We start from the raw sequence: 26,577 nt of genomic DNA, 5'->3' as shown, positions 1-26,577 counted from the left end.
ACTGGTATCTGTGAGATGTAATCCAGTATTCTGTGAAACCAAGCATTTATCAGGACACTAGATAAAATTTTAAAATGCACACTGTATGTAATTATGAATTTTCAATTGAAAATGTAATCTTAATAATTCAGTTCTACCCTTAGACTAATAATGTTTTAGGTGAGGGCACATTGATTGAGGCACTTAGATTTCACTTTGTTGTATAAAGATAGCTTCTTTCCATCCCTGTTTGCCTTCACGTGACAATTATTCCTTTACCTTGTCTCCTAGCACATGTAGTGCATGGACACTCACTCGTGCCGCTTGAAGATGGAACTGTTAGTTTCCCCTTTCTGTGATCTCTTTGCTATCCATCATAGTAAATGTGGTAAGATGGCTTGGTTAGAGGTGTCCAGGAAGGTGGAAAAGCCTTGTTAACTGAAAGTAAAAGGGAAAATACTTAAAAAATTCAGTAGGTGATTAACTGCTTAAAGATTTCAGAGGCCCCACCTGGGCAAATGGTGAGAAAACTAGTAGAAATAGAATGTTATCTTATTAGCGCTAGCAACTAGGAGCAGTTTAGCCCTGTGAATCTTATTTCTTCTATCCCCACCTTCTGTTTTATAATAGTTAAAATTATCAGTGCCTCCTGTATAGTACTTACCAGTTTTCAGTTCTGTAAAGTAAACAAACTTTTTTTCCCCTCCTCAGATTTCATAAAACTATACGCAGTGAGGTTGAGTGACTGGTCCAAAGTTATTTGGCTGGTGTATGAGTGAAGACTCTTCTGGGTACCAGTGATATAAACTAAAAGTTTTGAAGCAAAAAGAATTTATTGGCTTATATAACTAGTAAGTTGAGGGATGTGTGTGCTTTCAGGCATGGATGGATTTAGGGGCTTAAACTATGTTTTAGGACCCTTTCTCCTCCTTTTGGCCTCATTTGCATACAGGCTGTCCTGTGTTGGCAGAGGTTGCCTCTGGAAGCTCTACATTTATAACTTGCCATTTTATCAACTCCAGTGTGAGAAAGATTTTTTTCTTGAAAGTACCAGCAAAAGGCATGGGCACGATTTTCAGGTCCATTCTCAAGCCAGTCTCCTTTGTGGCCAGGGAACTGGATGGGGTCCTTTCATTATTTAGGCCTGAGTCACATGCCACCCTTGAAGAAGGTTTGGGATCATTTCAACTTTGACTATTGACTGTTCCATTGATTGTTATCATAGATAAAATGTTACCCATTGACCATTATTATAGGAGCAACCTTTGGGAGGCTACCTTAGGTTTATAATAGAATTCTACTGGTAGTTTGAAATACATATGGGGGAGAGGAGGCCTGATAGAAAAGCTATCGTTAGATTGTTTAAATGTTCCAACATTGCAAGAGGCTCCTGATTTCTGAACAGGATTTTTCTCTCAGTTCACCCTGTCTTCTCCTACGTGCTTCCCTATACCCTATTACCTTCCTTTCTATTTCTTGCTTAAGTTCATTCTTTCATCCGATCCCTTCTCTTCCTCCAGTACCTTCCCCCTGTGGGAGCAGTTGAGGCACGATGACCATTCTCTTCCTTCAAGTAAAATACTACAGAATGGAATCGCACATTTACGTGCTTAAGAACAGCTGAGAAACAAGAACTCAGTTTTCCTTGTGTGGACAAGAAGCTTTGTATCTCTAAGGACCAAAGTCAGAATACCCTGTCCCAGATTTCCTGAGGCAGCTTCAACTCCAGTGTCTCTGGAGGCCTGAGAAGCAGCCGAGACACTGGAGATGGAAGCTTATGGGCTTCCTGTAAACTCTTTTGTGCCCAAAATGGCTATGGGAATGGAGGCAGGAGGTAACGTTAAATGCTCTGGGTTTCATTCCAGCTGTCAACAGAATAAAAATGACCTAACTGTATTTTGGGCCCCCAGGCAGCACTGAAATGACATGCCACCTGCTGACCTAATCCATTTCATTTCTGGTTACGAGGATAGCCAAAGCAATTTGCTCAATTTGCAATTGACTATTTACTCTTCTAAAAACAGCAATGGTTAGATCTAGTGTAAGAAATCACATACTTTATTTATCAAGAATTAAAACTTTAAAGGTGGAAAGTTACCCTTTTTGGAAGAAATCATTTAAGTAGGGTGTATTTCGCCTCAGAGACTAACTATGCTTTTAGAAAGCTACTTTTTGCTGCTGTTCCCCAGGAAGGAGTACAATCTGCTGATGAAATTTTAGATAACAGAAGTGTTTCTCAGCAGCAGCTGAATGGAGCAGAGAACTAGGAGACTGCTATATTTATCTTTAGGTAAATTTTTGCAATTCACTAGAAAAAAATCCATATAGCATGCAAGCAGATTAACTCATGTTAATCTAGCAGCTGCTTCTCTGGCAAATAGAAGAGAAGATGTATGTAGTTGTAGTCCTGCACACACACTCAAGTACTGGACAGACTTCCTTTGTCACAAACTATGCCAAGAGCTACATATGCTGATGAGTTCCTGTTTCTTCAGTTTTAGTTTAGGAAAATCTTATTAACTCTAATTTTTGTCTTCTCCATCAAAATGAAATAATTAAAACTTACAAATTATAGTTTGAGTAGCATGGACTCTGATCTTGAACATTGTGTTTAATAGTTGTATATAGTACTGCAGTTGAATTAGAATCATAGAAGTACCTACTTCATTCCCCTCCCAGAGATCCTTATATCATTAAGTAACATGCTGGCAGAATTAAGGTGTCTGCTTCCAGGTCAGCCTCTTTTATTTCTTGTTGCTTTCTGTGATTCGGCAGCTACGGAATTTGCTTCCCTGCATGGGCCTCTCAGAAGCCAGCTTGCCTGCTCTCCCCAGCACGCTCACAGTCAGCAGAACAGGGAAATCACACTGATCAGCACACCACTCAGTTGATCAAAGTAAGCCAGACACTTTTCTTCAACAAGACCCAGCGGTATTAGTCACTACGCCTTCTCCCGCCGTGAGCAAGGCCACTGGAATGCTGCTGGCAATGTTAGTCTGTGTGTAAAAAGCTGCTTATGTTCCCTTTTCCTTGGCTTTGGCCTAGGCCAACGCAAGGCGGGGAGAAAAGGAGGAAAATGTCCCAACAGCCAGGATCTCTTCTTCATAAAACTTGGTGTGAAGCATTTCCTTTCAAAGGCAATCCCTAGTGGCAATCCCAACTCGGCTGGGGAAAGACTTGCTAATTTTCTTTTAATTGCATAAGAACAGAGCCCTACAGCAAATTGAACATGTGGTGACTACATGAAATATATGACAGAATATGGTCTTACTTTGATTGAGTTAATCACAGGTTTGACAAATCTACAAAATTAAAATAAGCCACATTTTTTGGTACTTAATCTCTTGATTCTGTTGCTTTCTACTATTTGCTGGGTAGTCTTAATGTTACTTTGTAGGGAACCCACAGGTCTCAGTGCTAGTTTGTTAGATATAGACAGCAGTTTGCTATTCGTGGCTCTAACAGTTGTATAATTCCTTTTCTTGTAAGCAGTTGGCATTTCAGTACAGTTTACAATATGGAACATGGAAGGGACCCCCTGATTAGGACAGTGGCTACTCTTTGTCACTTGCAGCTGTGTTTGCAAGGGAGCATGCTGGCAACCCGCAAGAAGAGTGCTGTGACAGGTGGAAAGAACAAAACCAGAAATATGCTTCTCCTTTCTCTTACCCTCTTTCTGTTCCCTTCTTTACCCCCACCCTCTTCTACCTGACCTTCTGTTTTTCTTCTTTTCCCCTTTTAGAAGCCATCTGTTTCCCACTACCAGTTCTTTATGGCTTGCAGATACCATCATACTGGAATACACTGTGTTGAAGCTAGTCTGTGCTTGACCTACTGAACACATTATATGTATTTGGGCTGGGCTCAGGCTGATACAACAAATGGAATGGTGAAGGCCTGGCATATAAAATCTCATAAATTTTACACAGCAATTCTAGAGACCGAAAAGGACATATCTTACTACGTGGATTTGAGAAATGATAAGAGTCTTTCTAAAACTTGGCTCTGCAAATTCTTTATATTAGAGATGCAAGCAGTGTCAGTCTGTGTGTAAAATGCTACATATATTGCCATGGCCTGGGCTGGGGCTAAGCAAATGGGAAGAAAAGGAGGAAAATGTCCCAGTAACAATTATCTCTCTTTTCTAAAACTTGTCATGAAGCATTGTCATCCTTGCTTTTGGTAACACAAGTTGTCATTCTCAGTGCTAGTTTAGCTATTCCCTGAACAGACACGCAGTTAATGGTCTCCCCTCTGTGGTCTCCCTTCAATTATCTTCTCCCAGGCATTGCTGGTAGGAATGTAAAATGGTACAGCCACTTGGAAAAGTCTGGCAGTTTCTCAAAATTTTAAACATAAATTTACCATGTGACTGAGCAATTTCAGTCCTAAGTATAACTAAGAGAAATGAAAACACATTAATATGTTCAAACAAAAACTCCTACATGAATGTTCCAAGCAGCATTATTCATGATAGCCACAAAGTAGATACAGTCTATCAGCTGATGGATGATTAAATAAAATGTGGTATATTTATGCAATGGAATATTATTTGACAATTAAGAGGAATGAAGTACTGATACATGCTATAACATGGATGAATCTTGAAAATGTTATGCCAGGTAAAAGAAGCCAGTCACAAAAGGTTATTGTATGATTCTATATATTAAATGTCTAGAATATGAAAATGCATAGAGATAGAAAGCCAATTAATGGTTGCCCAGGGCTGGGGAAATTGTGTAGAGAGGGTGGGGGTGGGGGGTGGGCAATGGGGAGTGACTGCTGATGTCACAGGGTTTCTTTCGGGGTGATGAAAATGTTCTAAAATTGATTGTGGGGTTGCACAACTCTATGAATATGTTAAAAGCCATTGAATTCTACACTTTATCTGGGTGAATTGTGTGCTATGTGAATTATGTATCAATAAAGTGGTTAAAAGTAGTATTACATATTTCATTTGTTCTGAGGGCAATGGATTGTCTTTCAATTCAAAGTTGTATGGCTAGGAAAACTCCTATTCTCAGTAAGAATACCTGCCTCTTACTAGTGATAACTTGATTTGCCCAATATGCCATTGTTTACCCAGAGTTTTCACTTGCTTTATCTAATTTGACCCCCACTGGACCCCACTGTGCAGGTGAAACTGACATACATTAAAAAAAAACAAAGTGTTTCTCTTAAGATTATACAACCAAGAAATGGTAGAGGAAGTATTTAATCTCAGGCTTTCTGATTGTTAGTTATTGCCCCCTTGTCAGAACATTGCAAAGAAATAATAGTGACTTTTGGTATTTTCCAGATTCTTAATTATGCTTAACCCTTTCACTCTTGAATATGACTAGGCAGACTCACCTTCTCTGTCTTGCTTCCTTTATCTAGAAAATGGAGATAATAATTCTTCTCACCTAAAAGTCATTTACATTCTTGTCTTGGTTTCTTTGAGCTAAGAATGTTTTCCATCTCTTGGGCATGTAATAAGGACTAACTAATAAAAGACAATTATAAAACATCTTGCCAGGCTACAAAAATGCTTCATAATAAACCATCAAGGAGTATTGTTTTTCTCTTTCTTTTATGTTGTTCAACCTCACAACCTCAGCAGGATGTAATAATAACCACTTATATCACTTTTCTCTAAGGAGCTCAAAGCACTTTACAGACGTTATCAAATTAATCCTCCCTACATCCCTGTGAGTTACATGGGGAACTGGTATCAAAGGAGCTAGAACAAAGTAACTTGCCTGAAGCCTTTATCTCAGGCTGGGTCTATACTGTACTGATTGCTCATTTATTTGTCCCTGGTGATATTATTTGGTCAATTACATTTATTTTCTATGAGTTTGTCACTGTTAAACATGAGAAAATGCTTGACTAGCCCTCCTAAATCATTTTAGATTAACTTAAATTTTATCGAGGGTGAAGTTGTTTATTTTGACCTGGCTATGTCATCCTCAGTCTAGACTGGAAAACAGCTCAAAACTTCTGAATATACACTTTTGACTTGAACCTTCACTATGGGGAGCAGTGCCAACCATGTGTCCTGCTGTGTGCATAGGAGAAATTCTTTTTTTTTTTTTTTTTTTTGAGACAGAGTCTCGCTCTGTTGCCTGGGCTAGAGTGCCGTGGCATCAGCCTAGCTCACAGCAACCTCAAACTCCTGGGCTCAAGCGATCCTACTGCCTCAGCCTCCCGAGTAGCTGGGACTATAGGCGTGCACCACTATGCCTGGCTAATATTTTCTATATATTTTTAGTTGTTAGGTTAATTTCTTTCTATTTTTTAGTAGAGATGGGATCTCGCTCTTGCTCAGGCTGGTCTCGAACTCCTGAGCTCAAAACGATCCTCCCACCTCGGCCTTCCAGCGTGCTAGGATTATAGGCGTGAGCCACCGCGCCCAGCCCATAGGAGACATTCTTGATGAGTGTTTAGAAACTACTCTGATTTGTCCGGACACCCTTCCCAGAGTGAAGGCAGACTTCCTTCCAAGTCATTGGTTTTACAATGTATTTATATGTGGAAAGCTCATTTACCATCTGGATTACAACCTAGATCTTTTCCATCACCATCATCATTTAATATTATTTTTGTCTTACGGCTTAATCCTATTACCAACCCTTGTGACAGAATATATATGAGGGGAATGTATGCGTAAAATGATTAGAAAGGCCGCTATAAGATTGCTTTAGAGTGGCTTCCAGTAACCCACTAGAAAGCAGAGTAAAGCCTGACCCAAACAGTGGAAAACATTAAGTAAATTCTGGCTTTTCTCTTGCCCTGTTTTAGCAGTAGCTCTGGTTTCTTGCTGAGGCTGTCCTGGCAAGATTTTTTGGCTCGGATTAGTTTTGTTTTGTTGTTTTTTGGTTTCTCTTTTAACATATATATCTCTCATTTTGCTTGATGGGGAAACACTTTTTCTCCTCCAGAAGTGGGTTTCCCTTGCAAATTAGCCTTGTTGGTGTGCTACCCCATAGGAAAGATGGCCTCAGTGCTGTTGGCACTGTCCTGTGTACAGTTAATTAAACCTCCTGCTGTGGACCTGGATTTCTGCTGCTGCTGTTCACTGATGTGTGTGAATTGAGTGAAGCACATGTACATAAGCTTAGGCGCACTTTCAGAAACAAACCCTGAAAACAGCAAAAGATGGAGTTGGGGTAAAACCTTCAGCTTTTAAATTAGCTTGGTAATCTGGCTAGCTGAATGCCAGAGCTCACAAAGCTCAGAATTGCATTTCTAAAGATAAGACAGGGCCTTTTTGTGTTTTTATCTTTTCTTCCCAAAATGTATTGAGTTTTAATATGGTGCTTTATCTCTGTAAGCAAGAAAACAGAGCCAGTGATGAACTCATGGGCCACTGGGTTCAACTCAAAGAGGAGTTTCTCCTCATTTCACTGGTGACCACATCTCAAGAAGGTAAACCATGACCAGAGCATCTGTCTGCCATGGCCTCTTTGCAGCATTAAAGGGGTCAAGGAGCTCACAAAAGGTGAGACTAGGGCTTTCTAAAAGTCTGAAACTTACATGTTTTAGAGAAGAGATAGTGATTTCCTTTAAAGTTAAGCGCCTGCCCTTTTTCATTCCACTAAATGTTCAGAGAGAATCTTGATTTCTAACTCTCATTTTTTGAATACTTTGTAGTACTTTGATTCTGTCTGTGATACTATTTACTAGGACATACGATTATTTAAGAAGCTCTGAATAAATTTTTCCCAATTCCCAGCTTGCTTACTTGGGTAAAATATAGCAAGTAATTAGGTTATAGAAATAGTGGAGTACTAAAAACACATCAGCCACTGAATCAGGCAACCTCTCTGTTCTTTTTCCACCCATCCCAACTCCCCTCAGCAAGTTTGGACTGTATGTTTTTGTATGAAATCCATCAGCCAGGAAGTGTTTTTTTTTTTTTTTTTCCCCTTCCTTTGTGTTAATATTTGGTACAATGACATTTGCTAATGCTTATGATCTTTAGTAGGGAAGGAGAAATAAACACACTTAACAGACCAGGACACTGCATAATAAAAAGTTAGCATGTGGTATATAGATAATGAGAAGAGAGAGGGCAGGGAAGGCTTGGGAACCCAAATGGAACTTGGCTCCAGAGGCAGAAAGAATGGAGGCATTTTGAGTCAGGGGAACCACATGAGCCAAGGCAGTGTTACAGGAATGAACATGATATAGAAGAATAAGCAGAGAAACTTTGTATGCTTAAAAATTTTTCATAAAAAGTGTTGGGAAGCAAACAAAAATAGGATTAAGTAGTTAGGATGGGACCTGGTACTAGAATGCTTTAAATGACCGTAGTGCCCCCTGCCTAGAACTAGGCTTGCTTTGAAAGCTTTGATCAGTACCTGTCTTGAATGGAGTGCTTTAGTATTTAAAGAGTGGGATGAGTTTGGATTGGAAGAAATAAGGTTTCATTGGTCTGTCTGCTTTTCTTGTGTTTGTTTAGCTAAGACAATATATTTGGGGAATTAAATCAATTCTCTATCTTGTAGAAAAAGGCAGGTCTTTAGTTAAGAGAGTAGGGTTTTTTCCTTAAAAGGAATTTTGTTTCCTAAATGTGAAATTTTGGACTATTTACTTATAAATGAGAATGTTTGTGAGTGAAAGCACAGGTTTAATGTTTAAGAGTTTATATTGCTGTTGCAGAAGCAAAATTAACTAATAACATTGTTTCTAATGTGAGTTGCCTGAGGAATAAGAGAAATCCTACATTTACCTATGGTAAGGTTGCATAGGCTGTTCCTTAGAAATGCTGTTTGCAAAATTAAATATGAGTTCCAAATGGGGGTAGGAAGGGAAAGGGAAAGTAGTTCAGGGGGCCCTGGTAGTGTAAAGATTGGGAGTTACTGTTGTAGGTTATAATTACAGATTTGAGTAGGAACAGATGACCCTAAAATTTCCAATTATATGTTTTACCTTAGTATGAATTTTCTGATATTTATCTTTCTACTCATTTAAGGTACATTTTGGTTTAATAATGTATCTCAATAAAGCCAAGAGATACCTCTGGCTGTATTGTAGGACAGCTTTTGAGTAGTGGTTTGTTTTATTTTCCAGTCCGTTTTCCTGTATCTTGTGTTATATTGATGGTTGCTATTATTTATCTCATTTAAACAGTAGTGCTTAGGTGGAAACTTGATTCTAGTCAATTTTATTATGATGAGTTTACCATCTTCTCAAATGTAGTACTCGTCTAATGCATTGTTACTCTATGATGAAGGTAAAAACAAATTTATAGCTGTTAACCACAATCTTAACCTTTCCTCAGTTTGCTTGATTTACTACAAATTAAATTATATTATGCCTGATATAAATCATTAAGTATATAATTTAAAGCAGTTGCTGTGATCCATCTTTTACTGTTTTCTGCTCTCACATCCAAATGTGGAACTTCAAGTCTGAAAAGCAGTGAAATGATTAGAAAACTGCCCTTCTGGAGTCCTAAGCAAGCATTCATTTCCATGTTAGTATGACAGCGGGATCCTTTCAGCTCTGAGCCAGAGATGCACACATTGCATTCAGGATGGAATGTTTGCTCCTTGACTTGTCTGCCTGATTTAAATATTCATACTTCACCAGAAGGAAAAAGCTGCTGACTTCTAAAAGTGGGTCAGTTTTTTTTTTTTTAATGGCCCTTTTGGCACTTTGTAACGTGTTAATACTGCCTTAGAGATGGAGAATAGTTTGGCAGAGCTCATCTTTATCACTTCAGGGGCCAAAGCTTCACTAGGCCAGTGGAAAGAGAGCATTGTAGATATTAATAACTGATAGACTATGATATGGGCTTTATTTGCTTTTCTGGATGTAGAATGTAGCGTGTTAACCAGAAAGGATTAATTTAAGAAAAATCTTTTACGTGTAGAGGAATGATAAAGGTGATAATGTAAGTAAACAGTAGTATCCTATATCTGCAGATGTGTGATATTTCTGACCAAATTCCACAATTGCATACATTTATTTTATTTTTCTACTTGGACATGGTAACTTTTGAAGGAGGTCTTCAGGTAGAATGGGATCATGACCTAATCACCTCCTAAAGGATCCACCTTCTAATAAATAGTATTGCATTGAGGATTGGGTTTCAATACACATATTCATTTTTAGGGGACAGAAACATTCAGACCATAGCACCATGTCTTAGTCATAGGACATAGGTGAGATTGAGAGAGTTCAGGTTACTTGTCCAGGAGAAATGGTGTACATTTCACCAATCTCTTTCTTCAGTTTCCCAGAGTTTATAAAAACCATTCAGTGGGTTCAGTCCAGTCTTACAGTGTGTCCGTGGCCTGTCTTGTACCTTAGCCTAGACCAACTCAGGTGGTGATGAACTCTCCCAGAGTTGCACCGATCACGGCTACTAATATGGCTTCTTCTAAGATCTTGATTGTTGTCAAATTCTAGCTCCCAATTTAAAATGGTCAGAGACCTGTTTGGTAATCTAAAATTTGATTCAGGTATCCCTAAAAATGTGGAATATTCCCTACTGAGAAATATGTAGCTCTCCCACAGGCCCAAGATGTGCTTGCTTTTATCAAAATGATATACACTATAGTATGTTGCCTGGCACAGAAAAATAACCAGAATATTATTGAACTGGTGCTTCTGAGGAATTATCTTCTTTTAGACAATGGTTACATTCCAGAGGTGGTTTTATAAATCTCAAATCATTTTAAATATAGTAGGGAAATTGCCATTTTTAACAGTTAAACAGACATATGGGATCTAAAATATATTAGGTGAATCCTGTTCTCCAGGATCTCATAGTGTAGAATTTTAAGGAATTCTGGGGTATATCTTTACTGTAAGGCACAGAATCCTTGTGTGTTAGAAATGCCTACCAGTGACGTAGTTAAGGATTAAATGTCATGATGGCATGTTCTCTACTTTCATATGGTTCGTGGGAGAAAAAAGATATATGATGGTTCGGGGAAAGGTGGAAGGATATAAAAATATTTGATTTGTCAAAGAGATCATTATAGTATTCTTTGAACTTTTCTGTATGTTTGAAATTTGACAAAATAAAAATGAAAATGAGAAATGCTGTCTAATTTACTTTAAATCAGGGTCTTCATGTGTTAAGTATGCTTATAAAGGAACAAATGGGTAGGACGTGTACCTTTGGAATCCTGATGTGCACACTTCATTTAATAAATCACACTACCCCAGAAAGAAGCAGGTTACCTTGGCCTGTGTATAATTAAAACCAAGGTGAAGAGACTTCTGACTTTCAGATTAACCACTTGGTTAATATCCTCAACATATATTTGAGCCAGATGACTAAAAAATAATCAATTTTCAATGTGTTTGGTAGTGTATAACAAAAATTGTTATTGCTCAAAAGAAATAACCACAACACTCAAATCATTGTGATGTGATAAGTTCTCTGAACATCCTAAGAGTTTCTAAGATCTCATTTATTAATGACTTGTCTTTTCCATTCTCCTGAGTTTTTTTCTTTTCTAGTGACATATTACTGTATATTCTAAAAAGCATTTGTGTGCGTTGAGAAAATTCTGTTATAAAAAAGGTGAGCATTTCTGCTTCTATGTTTGAAACTGTGTTGGTGGGCTGTGGGGAAAGAGGGAGAATGAGAAGCTGGATTTTTATACAAGTTTTTAAAAAGAGAAAGAAGTAAGTACATAATGTAGTGCTTGCTGTATTCTCTTCATGAAATGTCAGTGAGGGCGACCTATTTACTGTACAGGCATGTTCATGTAGTGCATTGACAAAAGATGGTGCCAATCTGGGAAACCCTTACTCTGGCTAGATCAAGAACCTTAATTTTGTGTGTATGCACGTATGTAGTCTTCCTACTCTGAGCTCTGTCAGTGTAGTTCTTAGGGTGAATAGATTTATATTTAACCAAAGAGGAAAGGGGGAGCTATTCCTGGGCTTTTGCTATTTAAATAATCAATTCATGAGAAAGAGTCAGCGCTGTAAGAAAAAATAGCAGTGGTGTTTAAATTTGAACATATACAGAATCCACTGCTTTCCAACATAGTATGCAATTTCATGTAAGATCCTTCAGGATTGAATCGTGAACAAGTGTTTGTTACCAGCAGGACCTCTTAATACAGTCCTTCAGCACATACTGTTATTTTCAGTGCACTAGATTTTATTATTTGCTAAACCCTAATTTTCTAATATCCCACAATAATGAGTAATCTGCTGTTTTACTCTCAGAGCCATTTTAGAATGTACAAAGGGCTGCAGAGCCCCAAGTCCTCACCCCTCCCCCACCTTTTTAAAATCACTATTCAAACATTTTGTCTTTTACTTACAATTAGATTGCTAAATTATTTTGGAATTAATCCCTAAAAAAGCCTTTATTGTCTATGTAATGTATTATTAATATTTTTCTTCGTTTATAGCTACCCGTAGTATCATCACTGTAGTGTAGGTATTTCCTTCCACTACCACCCCACCCGCCTCCATCCTTCCTCCATTCTCCACTGAGGTGGGACCACTGTGTTTAATGAAACTCCATTTCCTATGTGACTTGTATAATGTTTTACCCACTAAAGTACAAGAGTAGAGTGAAAACTCCCTTGGGATTACTGCCAGAGGTTGTTCAGAAGAAACCACATCTAGTAACCCTGTTATAATCTGGCATAGTTCATACTCAGAAGCCAGCACAAAAAGACTTGGAAGGTTAAATTCTTCTATTGGGACATTTTCAGTCATGTGTGCTTTAGGCTTATGAAAGGCCTAATCTCTTTTCTCAAAAAAACGCTATTTATATCAAATAAGAAACTCATTTGAGTATTTTTCTTTTTTTTTTTTTTTTTTTTTTTTTGAGACAGAGTCTCACTCTGTTGCCCGGGCTAGAGTGAGTGCCGTGGCGTCAGTCTAGCTCACAGCAACCTCAAACTCCTGGGCTTAAGCGATCCTCCTGCCTCAGCCTCCCGAGTAGCTGGGACTACAGACATGCGCCACCATGCCCGGCTAATTTTTTGTATATATATATTTTAGTTGTCCATATAATTTCTTTCTATTTTTAGTAGAGACGGGGTCTCACTCTTGCTCGAACTCGGTCTCGAACTCCTGACCTCGAGCGATCCACCCGCCTCGGCCTCCCAGAGTGCTAGGATTACAGGCGTGAGCCACCGCGCCCGGCCGGAGTATTTTTCTTAATACATGTATTGCTTGAAAGTCTTGGGAAGATTCAGAAAACTAAACAGATTGATAAGTACTCAATATTTTTCATTCATGCATATATTTTTTTATCAGAGGGAAAATTTTAAATTATTTCCTCTGACTTTAGTCAAGGATTCTAGAAACCGCAGATTGTGCAGTTTTGACTGAGATCCTGGTGGTGATCTGTGATTTTAGTTTGCTTTTTATATTACAATGTTGACCTTTTGTCTTTACTACTGGGAAAGGTGAAGTGAAATACTGATTCAGTCTTTGCAGACCTATGATTGGGCCTGTTCTTATCCTGGTTTTTAAGATACTATTGATTCATATGAGGAGTATAACTATCAGGGTGTGGAACTCTGGGTTTAAGTTAGACCTCTCCATACTGACACCTGCAAGCTTCCTGAGAATTAATATTATAATAAAGATTGTAGTAAACTGCTTCTTTCAAGGTGGGCCCTCTACTTACCTGATTGTTCTCAGGTTTCCTCATATATTCACTATGCCTTGGACAAAGCCTTCTGTACTTTTGTAGTCACACATATATTGATTTAACTAAACTTTTATTTGTAACTATAAGCAGACAAGAAAAAATTACCAGTTATATAAAGAGAATCAGCAGATTGAAAGTGGGGAGTGAAGCTGAGTAATCAAAACAAATTCCCCACCCTACCTCTGCTAAAATAGCTAATGTAAGAAAACAGGAGATAACTTTTTAAATTTTTCATTAGTATTCTCAGTGAGAGTTGAGAGGATATTATTTCATCAGTAAAACCAAAACAGGCTTTCTCATTACCCTCAGAACAAAAGTCAAGTCCTTGCAGTTGTCTGTCAGGCCTCATGACCCATGCTTATTCCCTACTCTTGCCTGGCCCACTCACTCTATACTCCAGTCATTTTGGGCTCCTTGGTATTCCTTGAACATGTCAGGCTTGTGCCCACCTTAGGTTTTTATAATACTGTTTTCTCTGCTTGGAAAGCTCTTAGGTAGTGCTGTGGTTTGAATGTGTCCCCCAAATTTTATGTGTTGGAAACTATGTGGCATTATTGAAAGGTGGGGCCTTTAAGAGGCAGAGCCCTCATGAATGGATTAATCCATCATGGACTAATGGGGTTAATGGACTAATGGTTATCATGGGAGTAGAACTGGTAGCTTTATAAGAGGAAGATAGACCTGAGCAAGCTGCTAGCATCCTAACCCCTTTGCCATGTGATATCCTGCACCGCCTGAGGACACTACAGAAAGTCCCCATCGCAAGAAGGCCCTCACCAGATGTGGCCTCTTGACCTTGGACTTCTTGGCCTCCATAACTGTAAGAAATAAATTCCTTTTCTTTATAAGTTACCCATTTTCAGATATTCTGTTATAAGCAACAGATAACTGATAGTCACACAGCTAACTCCTTTACTTCCTTCAAGAGTCTAGAACAGTATCTAGCACATGGAATTACTCAATAGTTTTTAAAAGAATGAAATAAATAGGAATATACAAGTAAACTCAATAGAGCAAGTAGGTAGCAAAATGGACTCTGCAAGAAGGTGAATTAGTAAATTAGAAGAAACTTGAGAAATTTTCCTGTAACACATCATAGAGTCACATAGATGGAAAATACAGGAGAGAAAATAAGCATGGAGACTAGATTTAAAAGGTTTAATATCTGTATAATAGGAGTTTCTGGAGAAAATGATAATCCAAGAAATTACAGAAGAAAAAAAGCTCTAAATTGAAAAAAATTCTCAGATCTTGAGTTAAAGCTCTTACTGAGTATCAGGCAGGATAATTTGGGGTGGGGAGGAAGGCTCATCCTATTGCTATAATTTTTAAGTTCTCAAGTACAGAGAAAATCCCATGAATTTCTCAATAGTCAACAACAACCAAAAACGTTACTTAGAATAAAATCAGATAAGCATTACATTTTTCATCAGTAGCTCTGAATGCTAGAAGATAATGGAACTTCATAGAATTTTGAGGGTACAGGATTGTGACACTGGAACTTTATATTTAGGAAAAGAATCATTTCGATGTGAGGGTAAATGAAAGACCTTTTCGGACTCACAAAGTACACTATTAATATAAACATAGCCTTTCTGAAAAATTTTGCATAAGGATGTGCTTCAACAAAATTAGTCAGAATTAAAATAATCAAAAGTTCTTTAATAACAAATAACAAGACCAAAAGTTGATTCTTTGAAAATATCAACAAATTTAATAAACTATTAGCTATGCTGACCAAGGAAAAAAGAAAGAAGATTATTCTGTATATTCTAGCTAGTGCAATAGCAGGACAAGGAAATGATCCTAAGGAAAATGCTTTTGGAACGATAGATATATATCATTATTTGCAGATGACATGATTGTCTACCTAGAGAAACCAGGAAAATCAACGAATATTAGTACAACTAATAATAGTAAGGTATGCATATACAAGGTAAAATCAAAACCAAGAACTTTGCTTTATCAGCCGTATCCTGTGAGGAAATAATGGAAAGAAATTGTGTAGTTACAAAAGTAAGAAATCTTTTAAAAGCTAGAAATAAACTTAACAAGAAATGTGTAATACCTACACCTTTACTTTTACTTAGGGACATAAAAGGGTTTCACTAAATGAACATCGTCTATATTGTGTTTCCAGTGGGAAGATTCAACATTTAGAAGAAGTTAATTCTCCTGAAATCTATAAATTTCTATAATTCCATTCAAACTTCCAGTAAATGTTCTGGGGAATTTGACAGATTGAGTCTAAAGTTCACCCAGGTGTAGCTTAGGAAACTTTGAAAAGAATAAAGGGGAATGTTCCATTTCTGGCCCAGGCTTGTAATCTAGCTGCCCGCTGAACAACTTCACTTGAATGTCCTTCAGGCTTCTCAAACTCATTATGTCCAAACTGAGCTCATTAGCTTCTCTCCAGCTTGTCTCCGATGATGTTCCTTATTACTGTAAATTTTACCGCTGTTTACTGTAATAATCAAGCCAGAAACCTAAAAGTCACCCTTGAATCTTCCCTTTCACTCAACTCCAAAATTCAGTCATCACGTCCTGCCAACTTTCCTCTTAAATTATCTCTTTAAATCTATCTTCTTTCCATGCTTTAGCTCATGCCATCATTATCTCTTGCCTGGCTTATTTAAAGAGTCTCTTTGTGGATTTCCTTGTTTCCAGCCTTCCTCCCTTCCAGTTACTGTAGCTAGAGCAAATCTTCAAAAATGTAAATTTCAGTCATGGCTTAAAACCTCTTAGTGTCTTTCTTCTCTTTGCTCTTAGGAACAAGTCCAGAATCTCAACATGGCTTACAAACCTGGATCAAACATACTTTCTCCTACTTCTCCTTATCCCCCCCAACCCAAAGTCTAGCCAGTTTTGGACTTCTCTCATGAACTAAGTGGATCCTGGTCTTTCTGTGTCTTTGAACTTACTGGTCTCTTTCCTGAGACACTGTGTCCTTTAATGTTCATTATATTTTATTGTAATTATTTGTCTTTCTTTGCTTCTAGGTTTTAAACTCCAAGAGTCAGGACTTAAAATATATTTATTCAACACAGAGAACATGTACTATACTTAATAAGTATGTTTAGTGAATGAATTAATTGCCAAAATCAAAATATAATAGAAAGTTATAGTTGGTGAAACAGTATGATGCTGACAAAAAACTAACAGATTAGCAGAACAAAACAAACTCAAAATAAAACTTTATATAAATTGGAATTTAATATATAATAGAAGAAATAGTTCAGATTGGTAGAGAAAGATGGATTATTTAATTAACTTGTATAAGAACAATTGGCTATCTACTTTAGGAAACATTTCAAGTAAGATTCCTAGTCAGGACTGTTTGATTGCAAATTACAAATTCAACTCACACTAGCTTAAGCCAAAAAGAGAGGATAGAAGGATATTAGGGTATCATAGAAGGGAGGGGGGGAGTAGCTGAACAATATTCCCTCAGGAATGCAAGAAGCAGGAAACCTCTTGAGTCCTCACAGACTAGAAAGCTGCCGAAATATTACTTTGTTTACTTTTTTTTCTTTTTTTTAAGAGATAGGTCTCAGTCTGTCACCCAGGCTGGAGTGCAGTGGCACAATCATAGCTCACTGCATGCAGCCTTGAATTCCTGGGTTCAAGCAGTCCTCCCACCCCAGCCTCCTAAGTAGCTGGGACTTCAGGTGCCTTGCCACCAGGCCCAGCTCATTTAAAAAAAAAAAAATTTCTTTTTTTTTTTTTAATAAAGACAGGGTCTTGCCATGCTGCCCAGACTGGTCTTGAACAACTCCTGGCTTCAAGCAGTCCTCCAGCCTCAGCCTCCCAAAGTGCTGGGGTTACAGGCATGAGCCACTGCATCTGGCCCTAGCTTACATCTTACGTTCTCAGCGGCATTTTCTCTTATGGTGGACTGACTTCATGTGACCTTCTGCAGCTTCCAAGCTTTGTCACCTTTTGAAGAAAAGCATACTCCAGCGTTCCACCTCCATCTTGGAAATACCTGAGGAAGTATTTTGATTTGTGTAGTTTGGGTCACATGCCCACCATCCCCTTCTAAAACTTAGAGCAATCACTGTGTCCAGGAAGACAGGGTAATGTAATACTTCTACACACACTACAAGTTGGTTTCTGTGAGTACGTGTATATATGTCTAAGCAGTGTGGATTGGGGGAAGGATGATAATGAAAAGAAAGCCTCCCCCAAAAGGGAGGAGGTAGGTGGCACAGCCATAACCACTAAGGGACTTGTGATGAGCTTGGCTAGTCACCCTAAGTTTTGTCTGCTCTTATCTCTATTTCACATCATACTCAGAAATAAATTTAAAGTGGATTGGAGATTTAATATAAAATATGATATAAAATTATAAAAATACTAAAGAGTGTTTTTGTTCTTTTTCTCTTGGGGTGTGGGAGACTTTCCTTAGTGTGATAGGAAGACCAGAAACCATACAGGAAAAGACTTAATAACATAAGAGGATAAAAGGAAGAAGAGAAACCTTAAAGGCAAAGTCAGTAAAAACAAAATTGCAAAACAGCAATAAGAAAACTCAAGAAAAATATTTTTAACATGTATCTGACAAAAGGTTACTAGTCTTACATATAAAGAGTTCTTATGAATCTCTAAGAAAAGTATGAGCCTCCCAAGGGAAAGGTAGGCAATGGGGGGGACATAAAAATTAAGGCAATTCACAAAAGAAGTAAAAATGTTACTACATGTCACAGAGAAGGAAACATCAATCAGCAATAAATGTATGAAAGATGATCAACCTTATTAGTAATGAGGGAAATGAGATTTAAAACCACATTGAGATATCATTTTATTAATACTTCTGCCAGATTGGCAAAAATTAAAATATCCAACAATGACAATTATTGGCAAGGATAGAGCAGCAAAACTCTTTTTACACTGCTAAATGGAATATAAAATGGTTCAGCCACTTACGAAAACAATTTTGGATTTTCTAGCAAATTTGAGTATCTACATACTTTACGACCCACCATTCTACTCCTAGATACATACTCTAGAACATTACTGTCCAATAGAAATAGAACAGAAACCACATATATAATTTAAAATTTTCTAGTAGTCCTATTATAAAAAAATAAACAGATGAAATCAGTTTTAAGTCTTTGAAATCTGGTATTTATGTTTCACACTGGCAGCACATCTCAGTTTGGAGTAGTATTTCTAGTAGTATTTCTAGTGTTCAATAGCCATATGTGGCTAGTGGATGCTGTATTGGACAGTGCAGCTCTAGAGACACTTGTGCAGATGTACGGAAGGACTTGTATAAGAATGTTAGTAGCAGCCTTGTTAAGGACAGAAAATGGAACAAATCCAAACGTCCTATGATAGGATAGGTAAAATTATGGTAAATTCCCACAGAGGAATATTATACTGTGGTTTAAAAATAAATAAATAAAACTTCAGTTATATATATCAACATGGAGAATTTCACAATATTGGGAACAAAATACAGGCTATGGAAGAATACATAAGAACTTATAAAACATTGTATATGGATAATTATATAAGTGGTAAAGTTATAAAGAAAAAGAAAAAAATGAGAAACAAGTTCAGAATAGTAACTGCCTCTTGGGCAGAAGGAGAAGGATATAATTGCAATATCATAGGGATTCCAATATATTGATACTAGTCACTTTATTAGAGATTATATGTCTTTATACGTACACACATATATTCATACTCTTGTATGAATCATTAGCCTTATTAAAATCATTAGTGGCCAGTAAATATGAAGAGATACTCAATTTTACTAATCAAAGAATTATAAATTAGAACAATAATGAAATTTTTTGCTTATGGAACTGATAACTTTTAAGGGTATCAAGTCTGTGTATTTGCAAGAGATGGCAAACAATACAGTCTTTCTGGACAGCAGTTTTGGCATAGGCATCTACATTGTAAATTGGCCTACCCTTTTACTCAGCAACGTAACTTCTAAGAATTTATTCTCAGAAAAGATTCACATAAGTGAATAAAGATATATTTACAAAGTTGTTCATCACAGCTTTTTTATAATTGTGGAAAATTGAAAACAACCTTCATTGGTGTATTTATGAGTTCTCTTAAGAAAAGGAAGAAGTTGACATTCTATAAAAAAGAAATCTGCACTTGAATGTTTATAGCAGCAAAATTCACAATTGCAAAGATGTGGAAACAACCCAAGTGCCCATCAATACATGAGTGGATTAATAAAATGTGGTATATGTATATCATGAAGTACTACTCAGCTATAAGAAACAATGGTGATATAACACGTCTTGTATTTTTCCTGGATAGAGCTGGAACCCATTCTACTAAGTGAAGTATCCCAAGAATGGAAAAATAAGCACCACATGTACTCACCATCAAATTGGTTTCACTGATCATCACCTAAGAGCACATTTAGGAATAACATTAATCGGGTGTCGGGCAGATAGGAGGGGGAGGAGGGGATGATGAGTGTGATGCGCACCGTCTAGGGGATGGGACACACTTGAAGCTCTGATTCAAGGGGCGGGGGGGGGGCAAGGGCAATATACATAACCTAAACTTTTGTACCCCCATAATATGCTGAAATAAAAAAAAAAAGAAAAAGAAGCAGTAGATATACAGGTATTGACATGGAAACCGGTGACATATTATTAAACAAAGTAAATGGTGGAATAGCATGCTATATATGATCCCAAATTGTTGTGTAAAATTAGAAAAACATCAGAAAGAGTAAATAATTAACAGTGTTTGTCTCTGGAGTGGAGAGGTGATTACATGATATTTTAATTTTTAGAAAAATTGTAAATGAAATTATATTACATTTATAAGCAGAAAAAGATAATATCCCCCCTTTTTCTTATGAGATTGGAATAATTTTGTGTAGCAAGGGTGATCCTGAAAAAAAAGACTTAGATAGTTCTTGTAGAACTATCTAAGTCAAACTCTGGTGCCTTTCTTTTTGAGAAATTTATAGAGATTAGAACAGTTTTTTAAGCAATAACACTTTGGGTTTTAACTGTGCTTTAAGCTATCTGCTGATAAAGCTATGGTTTTCATTTTGGTGTGGAAGAGAAAAAAAAGATATAAGTTGGAGAAAACTTGGGTAACTATATGACCCAGTCCAATTCAGTACCTTGATCCTGATAAAGTTACTGCTAACGTTAAGCATATTTGTCTCACCCCATTTTCATAGTCTTCGGGTGAGTGTCACTTCTGAATACTTTAGGATACGTCTAGCTTTTGAGTATAGTGTTAATAAAGTCTCTGGAAAAAAATAAAATAATTGCATTCTTTTCCAGACACTGTTAGTCCTAACCAACAAAGCCAAAGGAAAAGAGTCTCAGTCAAACGTTTTTGATTTGACTTGCCACAGAGCACCCCTGTTAATCCAAAGAGAAAAGAATCTACTAACTGAACAACATAAAATATATACTGCTTTATTATACATGTTTATTATTTACTTTTTAGAAAAGTAGTGAATTTGTGTGCTCTGCATGAACAGTTAGGTTTAGTCCTGCCAGACTTTCACTCATGGGTCCTGTGGACTGTCTTTGGGTTCTTCTTTCCAGGCTGTGGCTCCCATTACCCTTCCCTTCTTCCTCTTGCCTTCCAGCTGTAATAGTCTATGATTTTTTTGTGTTTTTTTTTTCCTAGCCAAGGAAGTGACATAATCAATCTGGGCTATGTTTTCTTAATATTAATATGGCAGCATTGTATGGAAAGGAAGAGATGGAGTGTGGGAATGCAGCTAGAATCATATTATTGTGGTTTAAGACTCAGGAAACGATTTCTGACAGGTAAGGGGCAAGAGGTATGGGGAGGAGAGGTTGGAATGGACAGTATTACACAGAACAAGAATCAACAGGATTATGAGTTGTTTGGACCACAAGGCAGAGGAAAAAAGAATAAGAAATGATTTGGCTGGGCGCGGTGGCTCACGCCTGTAATCCTAGCACTCTGGGAGGCCGAGGCGGGTGGATCGCTCGAGGTCAGGAGTTCGAGACCAGCCTGAGCAAGAGTGAGACCCCGTCTCTACTAAAAATAGAAAGAAATTATATGGACAACTAAAATATATATATACAAAAAATTAGCCGGGCATGGTGGTGCATGCCTGTAGTCCCAGCTACTCGGGAGGCTGAGGCAGTAGGATCGCTTAAGCCCAGGAGTTTGAGGTTGCTGTGAGCTAGACTGATGCCACGGCACTCACTCTAGCCCGGGCAACAGAGTGAGACTCTGTCTCAAAAAAAAAAAAAAAAAAAAGAAATGATTCACATAATGATTCTGAGGCTTTGAGCCTGGCTGGCTAAAAATGTATGGCACAAGAGCACTATTTTACTAAGTGCTCCCTCATACGTGCGTTTCCTATAGAACTTCTTTCACTGGTATTTGCTATTTAAAACATTTATTTACTTGGGAGCGAATATTGATAGATGCTATTGTTCTGAAATCAGCATTTTCTCTGGTCAGGACACCTCCCCCCGCCCCCCAACTTCCTAAAAATAGTAGAATTTACTCTTAGAAACACACACACATGAAATGTGGTTTAGAAGAAATGATCTTTAAGTTCTTACAATTGCAAATTTAAAAAACTTAAGTAAAAATCATTGAATGGGAGCATAAAATATTATTTGAACACAAATTTGAGATTTAGTAAAAATTGATTTTATTACGTTTATGATGTAGTTTAAAAGATACAAGAAGTATGTGTTTTAGGGTTAAAAGATCTTTTCAAGTTTTGTGTTCAAGGTTGTTTAAAAGTTAAATTTTAGTAACATTCATAGAGCAGAGTAATGAAAAGTAGCTTATTTATACATTTCAGGCTGAAAAAGAGTGCTTTCCCCTTTGTCTCTATTCACATCATTTAAAAAAAAAAAAAAAAAGCTAGTATTGAAACTAGGTTTTAGCCCTCAGTGGTTCAAAGGAGAATCTCTGTATCATAATGTTATACAAATGGTGAAAACCAGGGCAAACCATACAGTAAGAATAAAAGATTGTGCAGTATCCTCTTATAATGAAAGAAGCATTCTTGATTGGAGAAAGAGAGCTTATGGAGAGAAAAAATAATTTTTGATTGTTTTGACACCCACTTAAATCACAGAATAGAAACCAAAAATATACCTTGGTCATATTCTCAGGAAAGCTCCTTTCAGAGGCTGAGATTCTCAACCTGCAGTAGCTTTTAATGTATTGGCAAGATGTTCTCCAGATACAGTCGGCAGTTTGCTCTATTGTTTAGTGTTGATTCTTTGTCCAAAGACTGTAATGAATAACAACCTACTGTATTAGTTGTATATGTCAGGGCTTTCTTCTTGCACAGGGAGTAGCGCATTACATTTCAGTTTTGAGAATAAATTTCAGTGAGAAGGATAATTATCAAATCAAGTTACAAAGACCATCCAAAGAATGTCTTTTAAAACACTTTCATAAATAAAAAAGTATTTCACATCTCTCTCCATCCCAGTTTAAGGATTCACATTCTTATTTTCTTCTACACCTTTGTTATTTTTGCTATTAATATGTAACTGCAGGATAGGTGAGGTGGAGTAAAGTAGAAATGCTTTTAACTAAAAGTTCTCTAGTCCTCTGCCTTCACATGCCAGTGAAAAAAAAGAAAAAAGAAATAAATAAAAGTACTCTAGTGGCCATTTGTTTTTAATCTAGGTGAACTGTTAGAAATGACATGGAATTCATTGCTAGGTTTTTAGGTTATACATATTTAAGAAAATATATTTCTACAATGAAGACAGTGAAGAATTTTTTGAACCTGAAACTCAGAGAAAACTGTAGAATAAAAACAAGTTTTCAGAATACTTAGTTGGGCCTTCAGAATAAAATACAATAGTGTTTGGGGAACCTATTATGTGAGGAAAAATTCAACTCAAATAATTGTTAGACTTTGTGAAAGTCAGCAAGTATCAGGTAGAATCGGTCAGGGAAAGAGCATCTCCAGAACATTAAGTGCAAAAGTTGGACCAAAGATTATGGGACAAGAAGTCATCGTTGAATTCTTGAGTTAACTCCTTAATTTCCCCAAAGTTTAGTTTATCATAATGGATCTCACTCTTTTACAAGCCATTTTGTTTTAAAAAGGTAATGATCAGATTAGTAAACCATGATTTTATCAGTATTAGACTTTTGGTTCAGTTTGTAGATCCAGTTGGATTAAAACTACATCTAATAATCTGTAGTCCCTGTCCTTCAGGGTGTAGTAATATACATTAAAGCAAATGAAAAATTAAAAACACCATAAAAGGCAAGCTTTTAAAGTGTAAAGTAGTATTTTAACATATAGACATAAAAGTGAGAATTATAACCAAATCAGGAAGCCTTATAGTATAAGGAGGGAAAAACCTTTTTTCCCCCCGCAAATGCAGTAGATTGTGTAATTATTATTCTAATTATGAAAGTTACATATATTTATTATAAAATATTCAGCCAGTTCAGCAAAGCGAAAATCACCTATAAGGTTAATAATCAAATATTAACATTTTGATGTACAGTAGGTATTATTTTCATAGAAATTAATGTGAGATTGTTCCAAAAAGAACCAAGACTTTCCAGTTAAAAGTTCAGGGGCAACTGTGTGTTCACAGTCTTGAAAATTGAAATAATTTTGCATCCCGACACCAAAGAAACAATGGAAGGTTGATTTTTTGAAATAATTAAGACTACAAATATAGTTTTTGTGCAAGACAACTTTTTCAGTTCCTTTTTTAGTTGTATCCCCCCAAGCTCAGCCTTCAAATAAAATTGTCCTTAGAGGTTTCCAACTCAACCATTTAGAGAATTAGCTGCCAACCTATTAAATGATTCCAACTGTAGTAAATGTTATCCTGTTTGTATAATATTATTAGGCTGAAGTGAAATGAATTCCATACTGGTAAGGAAAGAAAATGGTAGTTCAGGATGCTTCCCTTTGGCAATAAACTGTGTCATGGGTAGGAAGTGACATTTCTATGAGGATCAAATAAGAATTTTTAAATTATTTACTACAAATAATAAAGTGGAATTTTGGCTACTTTGCTTATTAAGTGTCTTCCTGATGTGAATTACATGCTGAAAATAGGATAAAGAGAAGATAGGCATTATTTTTCAAAAGATACTGATTTCTGGGAAGGTAGCTTTTCCATATGGGAACAAAGGTGTCTCCTATCTCTGGCTATTAGTCCTCATGTGATGGAAGGTGAATAGGGAATGTCTTTAGCACTTGGGTATTCTAAAGATCTTAAGCAGTACATTTAGTTGATTGGTTTGCTTCATTCTTGAAAAAGTTGTATGCATTAAAGACTTAATCAAATTGCATTGTATTTTGTGTGTTTCCTGTGCAGGCATCTGCATTCAGGTGTAGGTAGTACTGTTTTCTAAGCCCAGAAAGGGCAGGGTGTTCAGTTGCCTTTATAAAGGTAATTTCTTGGTTGACTGCGATTGAGTGCAGAATTATAATACTGAGGGCTTAATTTATAACAGAAAATGCAGGAGTGCAAACCTGTTAAACCCCTTATACATGTATAAATAAGGTAAACAATGGCAGATTAGCATGGAATATTGTTTGATATGAATAATCTTAAAAACAAATTTCCTTGGCCTGTGCAAATTGTACCTGTTAGCACATAGAAAACTTATAGAAATCGGTGCATCATCTTTGAATTATAATAAAATCAAGGAGAAAAAGCAGAGTGATGTGAGACAGCTGCTGCTTGGATTGGCAGCCTATTTATAATCTGGGAGGCTCGTTGCTAGATTGCTGTGCTGTGTGCTGTGCTCTCACACATCAGATAGGAATGATGATTTGCGTGCGTATGTGCGTGTGTGTTCCTGCTCTCAGACTTTTAATTTTTCAGAAAAGGTTTCTTTTTCCTAGAAATGGAACATTCTAGCAAAAGCAGATTGTCTGCGTTCCAAACACTCAACAGTCTCTCTAGAGGACCTCTGGGCATTTTTCAGTGCTAGAGAAAGACCTTTGGTGGGCCAGGCATTTAAAGATGTAAGGCCTTCTCAGCATTCTTCGTGAGGCTGGCTCTGCTGAGTGAGTGAGTCATGTGGGACAGAATGTCGCATTTCAGTACCTTTTGGCTATCTGTGCACGTTAGACAATAACGATTGCCAAGCCAACGTGTCTCAGGTTTTTTAATTACGGATTTAAATGCCCACAGGAGCTCTGCTCATATGTTAATTCCACTGTTTGACTTTAAAGGATTTTTTTTTGCATTTCTGATTCAGATTATAAAAGTCAGTCAGCCATTCAACATGGAGGCAGTTTACCACATAAACTTGTTTGAGGGGCAAGCAAGGTAGAGAGGGGTAGCTACAGCTTTCCACATTTTTATTCTGAGAAGAAAAAAACCTCAATACTATCCCTTAGGTTTATTTTAAAGGGCCAAAAAGAAATATGTTAATAAAAATAACCCTGACAGCTGTTTTTTGCAAAGGATCATAAAGCATTGGAATGATATTCTAAGTCCCCCATATTGCCAGCTTTCACGTACCTTGTACATGGTATCTACATCATCGACTGTCTGCAACTGAATTTTCCACCCAGGGCAGTTTCCCCTAAGGTACATCCACTACAAAAACATGTCCTGTGCCACTGATCTTGGGTGTTTTTAGAGTACTCTAATGGAATTTTAATTTTAAAATTCAGTCAAAACATAATTTTACAGATATATCTGTCCTCAGAAGGACTGAAAATTTAAAACCAAATATAACAGAGTTTTGGATATTCTAGTATTTGGTTTATCCTTGGCCCAGGTCTCTCATATAATTATGAATAATCAGAAAGCTGACTTCCTCCACTGTCCTGTCAGAGAAATAAGAAAACAGGATATATTTAGATAACTTACAAGGTGTGATGTGGAATTTTCTTTTGCTTAAAACGGAATAAGGTCTACAGATAATAGGATTGTATCAATTTGATTATCTGATTTTCCCCTCAACATTTTATTTCAAAAAATTTTCAAACATACAATAAAAGTTTTTGGTTTTTGTTT

General features: G+C 36.9%; 1 protein-coding gene across 1 annotated transcript in view; it reads left to right on the top strand.

Annotated features, from left to right (window-relative positions):
• Window positions 1-26,577, top strand: part of PHF21A (PHD finger protein 21A) — a 177,942-nt gene that overhangs the window by 66,729 nt on the left and 84,636 nt on the right. The window lies entirely within an intron of this gene.

This window comes from Eulemur rufifrons, chromosome 6 (assembly GCF_041146395.1).
Source record: "Eulemur rufifrons isolate Redbay chromosome 6, OSU_ERuf_1, whole genome shotgun sequence".
NCBI lineage: Eukaryota > Metazoa > Chordata > Mammalia > Primates > Lemuridae > Eulemur > Eulemur rufifrons.
Note: the sequence above shows the minus strand (reverse complement) of the source record. Positions and strands in the feature narration are given on the sequence as shown.